Here is a 14988-nt window from a genome sequence, read left to right as displayed (position 1 = left end):
CTGTGAATGCACGGCTTTGTGGAGATTTCAAGTGTATGTGCATACGTGTTAAACTCGAACGTTTAATAATGTGTTTCTCCTCCCTCGTTCTGTTGATAATTACTCTTTTCGAGGGGAAAGGAGTTTTCTTGGGAAAAAAGGAAAAAAATTCGAGATATTCGAGGCGAGTGGGTTATTCGGATCGATGCGAAATTGGAAAAAAAGGGATTGGAAGAGGGAGGTGAACGACACTGCGAGGCGTTCGATTCTGAATTTGTTTCGTTCCTTAAACAGAACGCGAACGAGCTGGTTTCCAGGTGTAAATAAATTTAGTTCCGCTTCTCACTCTCCGCGAAATTGTATACACCCCCTATATACTGAAACTGAAATTACTGTACCGGATATTAAAATTTACACGTCACTCCTCCGGTTGGAAATTAACGGCCCGCCTTGTTTGTTCCCCCCCCCCCTCCCCTGTAAGTTGTAATTTGTGCAAATATTTTCACACGTAATCGTGGAAATCGGGTCAAAGAAGGTACACGTTCCGTTGTCCATTCACCATTTTTTTTTCTTCAATTAGATTCTCAGATCTGTTATCCTTTAGAATCGAGTTATTATTATTCGATAAATATAAATAATTTTTCTGCGAATCGAAATCTTAATGGAAATAACACGATTTTACGCATTAAATGTGAAATTGCGCGGGGAAAAAATTCCGTTCTTTCATATTATACTCTCAACGTTTCCAGCGTGGGTTAGCGAGTCTTCGAAAATTCCATTATACCGCACAATATTTCTCGCAATCAAACTACACACTTTTTCGATTATCGTCTTTTTCGAACCCTCTTTCTAACGCGGTGATCGAGAGTCCTGTCGACCGATTTTATAAAGTTCGAACCATATTTCTTCTATCCCAATTTGTTCCCTTGGGAAAAAAACATTGGCTAAATATTGAAACAAGAATTAGCTTTACCGAAATTTCTTTTTGTTTAATACCTCAATCGAATAAAATTTCCATAGCGCTTAAAACGATGCAGAAATTATCACAATCCCTTGAATTATCATCCCTATTCAGGATAAGTCAGAGTTTCGAACAAGAATGAACATAATAATAAATAATTAAAAATTATTTATATTTCTCAGCAAACCGAAAATCGCATCGAAAAGCACGTTTCATGTTTCTAATCATTTACATTCAAATTTTAATACAATTTTTAACCCTCATGATATTTCGAGGACAGATGCTATATCGAAATAAAATATTTTTTAACTTTATTCTTCGTTCGAAAAAGCATCGTTATTAATCTCTGGCGTGCGAGATTACGCCCAGAACGCTCAAACTCTTCCTCCGCCCAGACGAGGGGACTCGCCCCCACACGCACGCGTCTTACGTATCCGTGGACACGCCTGTGTGTAGTGGAACGTCACGCCGTGTGTGTTAACTCGTGGCCGCGGATCGGTCGCGCACGTGTCCCGAATACACACGCGTGAATACGGAGGGATCAAGATTGATAGGGTAGAAATCGCAACACGTACGGAGCATCCACTTGGCGGTGCATTATCCCGATGAGAATGCGTACACAGATATCTGATGCAACGGTCGCGATCCTGATAATGACAGCCGCTTGTCGAGGAGAAGACGAAGACCCGGAGTTGGCTAATCCATTGTTTTCGTGTGGAATTGCGAAAAATCGAGCTTGACGAGGGATACTAATCACGTTGTACACGTTGATAATTGATTTGAAGCAATTTTTAAGTTGCAGCTCGCGAAGATGTGACTCGTTCGATTAACTGGGGGATATAAATTGTATTAATGGACATTTTTCGTAGAATGATGTATCGAGTATAATAATAATAGAAGAAATATAAGAGAGATCGAGAATTCTCTTATCTATCTAATTATGCGTTATTTTTTATTTCATTTTTCTCTCTTCTACTTCCTTCGCATCTGAGAGTGCACGACAGTATTTGCAGATACATGTATGTTACCAAGCATTGAACGATCCTTCTAACGATCCTTGGCAACGAATAATTTTATCTGGCAATTTTATTCTTTATAATGCAAAACAATTTCACGATAAAAAAATCGAATGACATCGAGTCGCGAATTTTAATTTTAATTTCATCGTATAAATAAAGATAAAGTATTGCAATAGTGGCCACGTATATTTGCTCTCAGCATTGGTGAATGGCCAAAAGGGGGGAGGGAGGGAACAAAAGAAAGGGTGGAAGGGAAAAATAATTCGAGTTATCGAGAAGAGGGTATGTTAGCACGGAAATCTGTGGTTCGAATCGATTGTTGGCGTCCGCAATGCGTTTTCCTGTTTGTTTGAAAAACGCATTTCGTGTTTATTAAAAAGAGATAATAAAAACCCGGGTGGCGGAGAACAAAAGCGTTCGAGAATTTATATCGTCTGATAAGAGGGGAGAGCCCGTTTACAAAGCCATTATTTTGTAAAAGCTGGCGAATATCGAGGATGCTTTCAACCCTCCGATGATAAAATAATTGTGGTTAAATAATTTCTTCGCAAAAATTCCTTTCAAGCAATTTATTGCATTATGATTTTTTAATGCATCAAAATTATTCGTGCAGAATTTCTTTTTATTCGAGCAGCAACGAGTTTACGAAAATAAACGATGTAATATTTGCACATATGAAATATGCATTTACATTAAAAATACTTTTCTCGGCAATTCTATATAAACAACATACTTTGTTATCCAAACATTTTATTGCTCTTTATCAATCCGTATTATTTCATATGTTGGACTCGTTCTTTGAAATTTCTCAAAATGGTTGAAATCGAAAATATTTAAGAAAGTGGTAAGAATCCAAAAATTCCCTTATCTCTCTCAGATTAGCTTGCTTGATCCTTTATTGCACAAATTTCTATTCCTTTTTTCTATTTATTTCGTTTATATGAATTTTACAATCCATTGTTAAATTTTTCCAAAATGATTTTCTATTTTTAAAATCTTCGATTTCAGTATTGCAAAATATTTCTTTTTTCAAAATTTCAACTTTGCTTCGATTTGCTTCGTTTTATAAATAATTTTACCAATATCATCAAGTCAATTGATCGAACGAACAATCCAACAAGATGGAAAATAACTCACCTACGAATTCCTCCGCTTGAGTCGTCTCGACGTGTAAACAGATCGCGCGGCTCCCATCCATTTCCGCGTGTCGGCCATAAGCCGGTAATTGCGGTTGATTCATCACCACGATCGTTCTTCATTACCACCAAAATTGTCCTGGAAGAGTTTAAACGATCCACGCCGCCGAGCTCGTACGCTTCCCGAATTCGTCACGCGTGTCGAAAGAAAATTGCATCCGCTCGAAAACGATGGAAACTGTGCTCGGAAGTGGAATTTAATTCCTCGTGGATATAGCCAGGGTTGAACATTTAGAATATTATTTTCATTACCCGGGCACAATTTCTGGAACAACGATCGCACGTTTTAAAATTTTTATAATATCATTATTATTCGAATAAATAATTTCCATCATTTTCAAGATCAACATCTTTGTCCGTCGATCGTTTCACGCCTCTTAAGAATATTTCCTTTTATTCTATAAACATTCTATGAACAAAAGATCTTCTATAACCAGTGTTTCTCAACCTCAATTCCCGGGCGAGATAACAACAGCCTCTTAAATCGCTCAAAACAAGATTCTCAACAAGAATTTTATTAATTCATATGATATACAATCCATTCTGATCTACATTTCATATCAATTTTTATTTATCTCTGCCTCCCTGAATATATTATTATCAACACTCTGAGCTTCGATTCTCGCGTGAAGAAACGCTTTGGAGAATCCTTCGAGGTTACCATCCACCCCCACCCCTTTCATCGGTCTCTCTTCCATCGCCTCTCCCATCCCTTTATATCAAGTTGCGTCCACTGAAACCGCGCTCGTTTTCACGCACGACTCGATAAATCCCGTGGAAATAAAAGGAGGGAAGGACGGGTGCGACAAAGCGTTGCTCGCGACAAAAGGGAAACAAGTTGATGGCGAATTACCCGCTGCGGAAGATCAAACAAAGTCTTGCGAGAGACCGTCTCACGCTCATCTGCTCCGCGTTTCTGCCGGCCCAGAACAGAGCCCCCTTTCATCCCTTTCCAACCCTCGCGTGCCGGGGGTTCACAAGGTTCGGATGGATCGAGTTCAGCTTTGCTCGGCTCAAGGTCTTTGGATAATGGAGCGGGATCAACGTGTTAATGATTATAAAAAGGTGTTCGTCGAATCTCCACGATTCTATATCAGTTTTTTCCTTTCGATCTACTTTTCACAGGATGATAGATTGAGCGTGAAGCGAAAGAAAGGAAGAGGATCGAAATCTTGGGAATATTCATATTGTGCTTAGAATTACGAGAATGAACCGTTTTCGAAAGATTTTTACGAAGATATTCGAGAATATTCTGATAACGAGTCGTGGTTAAATAATGTATCGTGAACGAAGGATCTATAAGCCTTTGATAACGCTTTGATAAAATATGTATATAGCAGTAAGCGGATTGTATCGCTTTAAAAATTTTTGAAAGTATTTATTATTAAACCTAATCTTTCTTGAACAATTATCTCCCATCCCGTACAATACTTGTTCTCGCTTTATAAAATTTTCAAAAAACTTCTTAACCTTTTTTCCCCCTCGTAAAAATTCTTCCTCCTCGACAGTCGTCAATTCTAAGACAGCTTCGAAAAAACAACGTGAATCCCATCTCGCTCGCGACAAAGGAAGAAACTTCCGCTCCCATCCACGAAATTAAATCGATCCCGACTCGTGAAATAAATATAATCGGATCACAACCGGCGTGTACAGGATCAATGGAAGATAACGTTAAGGATCGTTCGAGAAAACAAACTTTACCTCTTCCGTAATCGTTTATTGCTGCCAACGTTGGCGGCAACGAAAAAAAAAAAAAAAGAAGAGGAAGAAAAAAGAAAACCCGCGAAAGGATGGGATGACGGGAGCAGGAAAAGAGAGAAAAGAAAAACGTACGTGCACGCGCAACAAAGGCAAGGAAAAGTTCTATCTGGTAAAATGGATTGCGGCAATTACGTGGCGGTATCGAATTTCGTTTGCCCGATCCCGTGGGTGGAAGGGGGGATGAGAGGGGGAGGGCTGTGCATGGGAACGAATGAAATTACCGAGCGATTCTCGCCTGGAAGTGGAAAAATTGAATATTTCCTCGGCTTCGAGGCTGGAGCCTGTTCGTTGATTACGCGAATTCCGGAACGCGGCTTCCTCCTTCGTGGAACGTGACTCCCCGAATAGGGAAAAGATGTTGGGGATAATTTAAGAAAAGGAAATATCAGATGACGATGGGTAAAAAGGGATTTTACCCCTCCATGAGGGGTAAGAGAGATTTCTTCTTTCGAGGAAATTGCAAGTTCTGAAGATATCGTTACGGATCAAACGCGTGTCAAAAATGTATGTGCATATTAAAATTATTACAACATTACAAACTCGATTTATTTTCCTCGAAAACTATCTTTCAATCCTTGGATTGTCGATATCTCTTCAAGTATCCGATCGACGTATGAGACGATTGATTATTATTACATGTTTTATCGTGTCTTGATGCTTGTTAATTTTCGTTTTTGCGCGAGATGGTTTTAAGAATGGTGGAATATCGTGGAAGGGTGGTTGATCGTCGATGTCGATCGAGATGGAAGCTGCAGGGGTCACACGATTCGATATTGACGGGACGTCGAACTCTGAAGTCTCGAGTCGTAAGACTTGATCTCAACGATCCTCGAGATGTAAGTAATATGGACCATATCCGTCGTGAGGCATCTGGGGATGCGAGAGTGAGTATTAACATCTATGGAACTCGTGGCCTCTTGGGATACGAATATCATTATTGATAACATGTGAAGGCAAGGGATTAAATATTCAACGAGCTTTGAAATGTAATTTGATTGATCTCGCGAGGTTTAAGAACATCGTTGAAAGAAATTTGGATCTTTCGTAACGTGAAAGCTCGTTTGAAATCTTTAATCAGAATATATATGAAATCACTTGTTCAAATCATGAACTTTTTATCCTTTATTTTAATCACAGTCGATTGTCGAGATTGACAAGCAAGTTTTTGTAACACTCAAGAAATTGAACTGTGATCTATACTTTTTCTTGGAAATGTGTACTTTCAAAAATCAGTTCTAAAATCTGGAGTTTGGGAGTTTGGTCAGTGAGAGGAGGTGAAATTGTTCGAATAAACAAAGTTCACGACATTTGGAATGAATTTCGTTCTAATTAAGAATCGGTTACGGAATGGATTCAGTAATGAAACTTTACAAATTAATTTAATTGCCGTGGTTTGATTATTTAGAACTCGGTGATTCACATTCTATTTAAAATTCTTCGTTAGAAAAATTCTAATTGATGTATTTCTAATTTTTCATTAACTATTAATTTTGGAGATATGTAAAATATATGTTGTCCAAAATGTATGAGAAATTACGTATGTGCATAAAAATTATTACAACATTATAAATCTGAAAATTCGTAACTCGATTATTTCCCTCTTGATCTTGAAAACCATTTTTCAATCCTTGGATTCGATATCTCTTGTTTTAAGGATCACATTGATTAAGTGACGGGAATCAAAATCCTTTTAGGCTTGATAAAACAGTGTTGAATCTGCCGGGATCAGATTTACTTTACTTATCTTCCTGAGCAAGGGTAATCGTCTGTCAGGAAACACGAAGCCAGTGAAAATCTTGGAAAAACCATTTCTCTTTGGAGAAAGAAAAGAAACGAACGAGAAATATTACAGAGATAGAAAGAGAAGAAAAAGAAAAGACGGTATTAAGATAATCGTTGAAGCGCTTCGATCCTTTTTCTGATGATCTGCATATTCCTTCTTTTTTTTTTAATTTTATTGCACGAGTATCGAAATATTCGTACGACGTAATAATTATGGGAAATATTCAATTTCCAATTAACGAAAATAATAATTAATTTCACGAAATAAGTAATGTTCGAAACAATGTTGATATTAATAATTATCGAATAAAATAAAAATGGTTATATGGTATAAAATTTGCCTATATAAAAAATTCTTTTTGTGCATAATTTATTCTTATATCCCGACAGTCTCTTGGATATATATACATATGTAAATTAAAAATTAAATAAAACGTAACCGTTACTCTTAATTTAAAATGATAATTAATTTGAATTATAACGTAGATTTGCGAGTAAAAAGTGAGATGAAAATTTCTCTTTGACTTCCATCCAACTAAATATTTCTAATGAAATTTCAACAATAATTTAGCATTTTACATCCGTCCAATAATAATAAAGTAATTCTTCCTTTTTGAATAAATTAAAAAATTTCCATTCTTATTTTATTTCCTATAAAAATTACTTCTCCATTTTCTAAATTAAAATAACACGTCCGATTCGATAAGAAAAGGAATAAATCGAAAGAAAACGAAGGAAAATTACCTGAATTCTTCTAATTCGTCGAAAAACAAAAAAAAAAGAAAAAAGAACCAATTAAAGAGACGAATGCACGGATAAAAACACGTGGCACGTTTTACGTCGTTGCGTATTAACGTTTCTACACGTGGCGCGAAAATAAAACTGCCAATGTCGTAGCCAATAATTCAAAAATGGCGCGGGCGGGCACGCGTTGCTCGCAACAAATTTCGCCCGCGCTTCCAATTAGAAAAGTTTATACTCCCTCTCCTCCCAGTTGTCGATGAATCTTTTATCGATGTGCAATCGTTATCGTCCCGGTTGCGTCGAAACACTTAAAATTTCGTCGAAAAATATCGTTTCGACGAGGGAGGAATTGAAGGATCGCGCCACTCGATGCAGGACCGCGCATGCGTGCGCGACGACGAAAATAAATAATACAACGTGCTTCGCCGTGACGTGAGAAATTGTTTCGGGTCGAAAATACTATCCTAGCGCGTAAAAAAATTGACAGAAAGGAAGCGAGCGTGTGAATAAATATAAAAAAAAAAAAAGGAAAGAAAGAAATGGAAAAGTGGAATAGAAAAAAGAAAAAAAGAAAAATGAATGAAAATGGAATGAAAAAGAGATGAAAGAAAGAGGAAATTATATTTTCGAGGTAACGCGATCAATTCGACGAGAAATTGCCGGCGAGCAGAGCGTCAAAGTGCTGTTAAAAATTGTAAATAACATTTTCAACAATTTCACGGTCCTATCGTCGATATACGGCCAGAGTGTCACGATAAATTTTATCGATTCGTTCGGTCAAGAAAAAATCGTCGCTAATTTCATTAAGAAAATAAACACGTGTTGCATGCTCCTGGTTTTGAACACAATCGTGTTTTTTGAATAATACGTTTTTTTTTTGAACGATTTTTCGAAAACGAAAAAAAAAAAAAAAAGAAAAAACAATTCCGTTTAATCTGATCCGATGAAAACGCTTGTGTAATTCGATAATTCATTTTCGGACAAAATGTTTTCAGATAAAATGTCGGGGATTATTTATACGGTAACAATAAATTTTTTATATTTTTATATTGTTAGCAATAACGCAGGGTGTCTATTTTTAATACATATCATTGCAATATGGACGCTTAATCGAAGGAAGGAAATTAATTAATTTTTTCAATTTTGTTCAAAATTGTTGCGTCGAGAATCGAACGATCGAATTTTCGAAGAATCGGTTTAAAAAAAAAGACTCAAAGATTCATCAAACGAAACGATGGAAAAATAAATAAAAATTCATCGATATTTATCTATCGTTATCCTACATCCGTATTAATTTATTACTATTCTACATCCATTCACCAATATATATATATATATATATATTATTATTATTACATTTATTCGTTCAATTAATCGCTAATTTAACCACACTAAAGTCGCGCATTGGCCAATATTAAATTCAAAATTAACGATATTGGTGTTTATGCTTCGCTAAAGTGGTTCGTTCCTATCATTTGCTAGTCACGTGTCCTCTATAGAAGCGCGATTATTCCGTGTATACGGTGGAGGACAAAATTAATAATCCAAGCAATTTAATAATCGCCCGTGTAGCTTCCTGGAACGAACTCGATTCCCGCGAGATACGATCGATCGATATCCGTCTAACTCTGTGTATCCATACATGCGCGATTCGTGTGTTACGAGATAGTTTCGCGTGTCCTGTTGAAATTTTGTCTCGAGTAGAAATAATATAAAAATCTCGCCCACATTGATTAGGATAAATATCTACCTGATCTTGCGCGAAACCAATCTGGGATGGAATCGATTTAATTTCGAATTTCGAGAAAATCCAATCACGAAATCCTACGAGCGAGATATCGTAGATATCGAGTGTTAATACGGCATTTTTTGTCGCATTGCTTGGATTTTTGAAAGTATGCAGCATGGAAGTGCTTTGTTAAAAAATTTTAAAAGATTGACGTGTATCGAATTCTGTGTCAAGCATTCGATACGTTTTATATTTTACATTTAAGAGAAATGAAATTTATTTTTCGATGAAGATAGTTTATCTTATGATGAGAAATTAAATATACGTTATAACATTTCTCGAGAGATATGAAGAGAGAGATTGTTGGAAATTTTAAATTTGTTCTATAATCAATTTTAATATTAGTTCACTGATGAAAAGAAGAATAATGAAAAGTAATGAACTTTTTCTTCAAATCAACAAAAGTCTTTTTGTATCTTGTTATAATTCTGTTTTTAACGAAACTTTTAGACTATATTCCTTTTTATCATAAATATGCAGCAAAATGTTCAAGCAATTTCAAATTTCTTCTTAGTAAAAAAGTATCTATAAACATGCAACACGCAACTTCCATTAAAATCCAGAAATCCTTAGACTGCATAATAAATTTCCTTATATCAAAAAGACAAAAACTTTCACGATCAATCTCGACTACCAATTATTTGAACGGAAACAAGTCGACTCGACAAAAATTCCAAAAAGTCCGCCCATAATAAAATAAACGATATCCTCCCGATTCGAAATAAACTCGAATCCTCCTCCATCATCGATCCTCTCGATCGATAGGGCGAACAGGATCGGCGAATATACGACAAATATCTGTAGGCGAAACAAGAATTTCAATTTGCGTGGCGGTCGTGTCGAGCATGCCGATCGTCGAAAAAATTCCTCGCGTCTGGTGGATCTCTGGCCGGCCACGCTTCCGATTTCCGGCCTGGCCACGCGTCTTACACGTCTGCAATTCCGCCGCATTCCGTTTCCACGGTGTGAACGCCTTCCCGTCCACCTGTTCCCGCGAGTTTCATTCGATCGAGGGGAGGCCAGAGAGTGTTGCTTGCTCGGCGAAATTTCACGAATTCGTGACGGGCGGGTCGCGATTCCTCCACTTCCGGTTTACGCTTCGGTCACGTCGAAATCGCGACGGCCAAATTGGAACGAGACAAGGGTGAAACGGGGTGGAAATCGGGGTGATCCATTTCAGAGGGAAAATTCTTAAGAGGGATACTTTTTTCCAAATGGAGTATTAAGGTAGTCAGTTTCGATCGTTTCTGAGAGAAACGTGCAATTGGTACGTTTTCATTCGTTGCAAATGAATTTTTTTTTATCGTGGCAACAGTTCATGTTGGGTTCTAAGGCTTCGTTAGGGCTTGTAAAATGTTTCATGAGATTCTAATGGATGATAGTGATGTAGTATATAAGATTCACGTTAGGTCTGGAGCTAATTCGTAGTTGATATCGTGGTCGCTATAGACGTCTTATGATGAATATGAGATTAAGATTGAAAATTGCAACGCAAAGGAGAATTCAATACGGGTATTAAATGCAGGAAGAAGTTTTGAAATTCAGGGAAATATAAAATGTATTATGTATTATTTGTATTAAAAATTCCGTGGTGTTTTCGAGAAAATCGAAAGTTTATCAAGTGTATAGATATTGTAAATTTTGTTGGATTTGTTTTGTCTCTGCTTGTATTTTTGTTTACAAACACGAGGAATATTATTATCTGTTTTCTGTCAATATTACTATTATCGTTATTTCTGGTTAACTGTTATGTTCCACGTTACGCATGGAATGATTTCATAAATGAGAATAATGCATTGCTTTTTACAAATGTGTTTATTAACATAGAAATTTCGACGTCGAAATGATGCTGTATGCATAATTATAAGTGAATCATTATACGTAATTTATAATTTTCACTTCTTCATTCTTAATTTAATAAAATCTTATCATCGATGATAAATTATCAAATTTTCTTCTTCTTTCGTACAAAGGAATTTTATTGTTTCTCTGCTTGTTTCGAATGATGGAACATCCTATATTTTCTATATAATATTTTTATATCCATGTATAATTGTTTTTACATCTGTTAATATTAATGATAAAGTTTTAAATTGTGCGTCCAACTATGATTTTGCCTTTTTCATATTTTTTGCTTCATAAAAGAAAATTCTAAATTGTCTTTTTTTAAACATATATTTACTTTATTGTATTTTATTGCACTTTGTGTATTTATATGCATATATTTGCATACGTTTGATATTAAATTTTTTGATTTTTTGAGAAATGGATTCAAAAGAAATGTTCGATAATCGATTAATCTTTTGATTGATTATTTTTTACAGAGTAATTACACGATAATTAAAAAATTGTATTAATTTTAAGATTTTAATATAACTTAAGAAATTAGCACATTGGCGAAAAAAAATGTGAAGAAAGGTTGAATTGATGTAGAAATTTACAACATGTTTATGGAAATGAGAAACGTTTAATCAACATAGTTCCAAAATTAACACTTTTAATATAAAATGTAATTCTCATTGCAAACGTGCTTAATGAGCTTAATTTGCTTCATAATAAACAATGTAGGTGAGTTACAATAATGAGTTGTATACGTATGTACAATATGAAACAAGGAATATTTTAAAATCATACATCATCATAATTAAAAATGATTTGTAATTTATACATGTGATATACTTGAACGAAAGAAAAATACATATCCTCTTCCAGAAAGAGAAAATAAATTTTAATTATGTTATGTTTGTTATATTAATGATATTTATCTTGAAAAGATATATTTTTTGAAAAATATTTTAAAAATTAATTTCGTTATTTATATTTTAATATCTTGCAACGAGATTGCGTCATACTGGTACGTATGAAAATAAAAAATTGAATTATATTCCAATTATCGATAAATTCATTTCAGATTGCAAATTAATTAAATTATTATTTCTTTTTTTTTTTGCAATATCAATGAACCTTTAAAGTTGAAATTTTTATATTCCAACATTACGTACGTGTAAATTGGCGAAACTTCCTCGATCTTCACGTTTACAATTTCGTTCGCACGATTAAATCGTGAAAAATTGTTAAAAAATGTAAAAACTAATTTCGTTTACATTACGAATTCAGGATTAACTAGTTTCACCACATTTGTATTGTACTCGCCACGATAGATACGATTAATTTAAAATATTTTCAAATTTTAAATCGAAATTTTCCGTCTGGTTGCTTTCATTATTTCAATCTTTTTCCACTAATGAATATACAACCTAAAACGAGAACAATTTTTCGAGACGAAATTATTAATTTTATTTACGAACTGGAATTAATTATGATCAAACAAACCGTTTCGTGATATTTCATTTAAAAAAAAAAAAAAAAAGTACATGAAAATGTAAAGCAAATTTTGTAAATTTTTATCGGATTTAAATGTGATAAAAAAAAAATTTTTTTTGAACATACGTCGCAATACTTGAAATATATTTTAATATACGCATATTTCTACGCGTTACTATCGTACAGCGTATTATTATACACTACACGTTTTCAAACTTAATAACGCGATTCAAAAGAAAATCGCGTTCATATAAAAATTAAATCGGGAATACAGATTCTCCCCCCTCGCGAGCTTCATTTCTGAATAAATCAATATTGAAAATTCATCAAGTTTCAATATTGCAGAATACGTTAAAAGAGTATTATAATAAACGATCTTTCTGAAAACAGTATATTCGTACGAATTAAATATACTTTTTCTTTCTTTTTCACACTCTCTCTCTCTCCCTTCCTTTTTCACTCTTACCCCACCTATTCCCATCGATCGTCGATCGATCACCTTCGGATCAAACAAACGAAAATTATAAATCGGGCGGGAATATAAAATCGTCCACGTTCTTCGATTATCCTCGATTCGAGTATCGCCGCGCGCTACTTTTCGCGAGCGATACGATCTGGAATACTGGATCGGGACCAAATATCAAATACCGTAATTAAAAAAGTTCCCCGGTTAAAAGTTGTCGGCCCGAGGGCCCGAATATCGAGCGCGGTGCGGCGTTCGACAGGTATCCATAAAATATTGCATCGCCCCGCTTTGATGAAAGCTTCGCGCTTTCATGAGAAGGCGAAATAATGGGAGGGGGGAGGGGAGAAAGGAGGATGGAGGAGGAACGAAAAAAAAAAAAAAAGAAAAGAAAAAAAAAATCCCTGTGATCCCATGAAAAGGGAGAATCCCGCGATTCTCACTCTCTCCCTCTCTCTCTCTCTCTCACTCATTCTTTCGTTCTTTATTTACTCAGCCGCTCGCCCATTCACTCATACGCTTCACTTATTCGCTCGCTCGCTCGTCGATCGATCCCATGGGATACCCTCGAACAGGGAGGGGAGGAGAGTCGAGGGAGAATTTCTGGTCGGCGACGCCGGCGGTGGAACAATGCGCCGCGATATGTCACGCGTTCCAAAGTGTCCTCGACGTGCCATTAATTGGAATTCAAATGGACATAAACATCCCCCCGCGCCCGACCAGCGCCACCAAGATGTGGCTCGATCGAGGGATCCGAACATCTCTAGACGCGGTCTGATCGTAAATTGTCCCCTCCCCTCCCCTTCTGCCACCGATCTCGTATAAAACGTTCTCGATATTTCTTATTCGGTTAAGATCGTCTTTTATATATATGCGTGTATTATATACTCGTTGGTTTCTCGTGATTGTAAATCGTTAATATCGTTGATTGAGGATTTTTTAGGGTTTTATTCGTGCGTGTACAAGTTTGTTAAGTAATTTTCTTTTTTGATGTTGTTTCGCAATGTGTGTACATTTTTTAGTTTAGCTTCATACTATCGGTTTGATCGAAAAACTTTTTTTATAGAAGAACTCGTATGTTTTCTCGAACTCTCTCTTCTATCTGTTTTTTTTTTCTTCTATTTATTTTTTGGAGAATAAAAATGTAACGTACAAGCTAACGCATGGAATATGTATATGCTTTAGTAAATCAGTGTCATGCTGATATGGTAATTAGCAACACGTGTAATCTAAATTTCGTGATATTTCTATTCTGTCCAAAAACTTTTGTTTTTGTCTAAAACTATGAAAAAAAAAAAAAATTAAGTTATTAACGAGCTGTGCCCGGAAATTTCTATCGACAAAAATTTAATAGCTATAAATTCTTCGCTTTTGAAATTATTTAAAAAAAAATAGCCGCCAATCGAAAGCATTGTAAAATTCGAAATGATATTTCTTTATCGAAAATATCGAAAAATTATTCAAGTTTCTTAATAATGTTAAACAAAAATCGTGACATTGATTATCTGATAGATCCATCTCCAAAAATTCGAAATATATACTATGACAATTAACAAAATATTCCTATATCGCAAATAATCCATTATATCCGAGCATCAACGCGTTATCCATCGATCTTCTCGAAAGAAAAAAAAGGAAAAAAAACCCAGAAGCAAAATTCACGCCGACTACTTCCTCCATTCGGAAAATATCCTGCGATAAAAAGATGCAGACTGCACGAGGCCGGCATTAAGCATTCCAGGATGAAAAATATATCCTCCCAGATCCCATCCTCCCTCCACTCGTCCGCATGCTCTCGCATCAGACTCGCCTCGCGTCAGACAATTTAAGGCGGATATTAAAAGGATATTAATGTCGGCTAATTAATTCAGCTTTTTTTCCCTCCCCAATTTCGTCGATCCGCGCCACTGCGCCTCGAGTTTTGCGAGCGAAGCGCAAAACGTCCTCCGCGAAAAATTCGCGGTGAAAAA

General features: G+C 35.6%; 1 protein-coding gene and 1 long non-coding RNA gene across 2 annotated transcripts in view; one reads left to right on the top strand and one right to left on the bottom strand.

The window, feature by feature from the left end:
• GluRIB (Glutamate receptor IB) overlaps nucleotides 1-14988 on the top strand; it is a 256089-nt gene that overhangs the window by 201547 nt on the left and 39554 nt on the right. The gene's annotated exons all lie outside the window — the stretch shown is intronic.
• LOC147657375 (uncharacterized) overlaps nucleotides 3097-14988 on the bottom strand; it is a 194970-nt gene continuing 183078 nt past the window's right edge. The window contains exon 3 of the long non-coding RNA XR_015292550.1: nucleotides 3097-3420. This is a non-coding gene — a long non-coding RNA (uncharacterized LOC147657375). The remainder of the gene's footprint in view (nucleotides 3421-14988) is intronic.

Source organism: Apis florea, unplaced genomic scaffold, assembly GCF_048593485.1.
Source record: "Apis florea isolate Af1SG1 unplaced genomic scaffold, ASM4859348v1 contig_3170_pilon, whole genome shotgun sequence".
Lineage (NCBI taxonomy): Eukaryota > Metazoa > Arthropoda > Insecta > Hymenoptera > Apidae > Apis > Apis florea.
The sequence above is the reverse complement of the archived record's forward strand: the minus strand, read 5'-3'. Positions and strand labels throughout refer to the sequence as shown.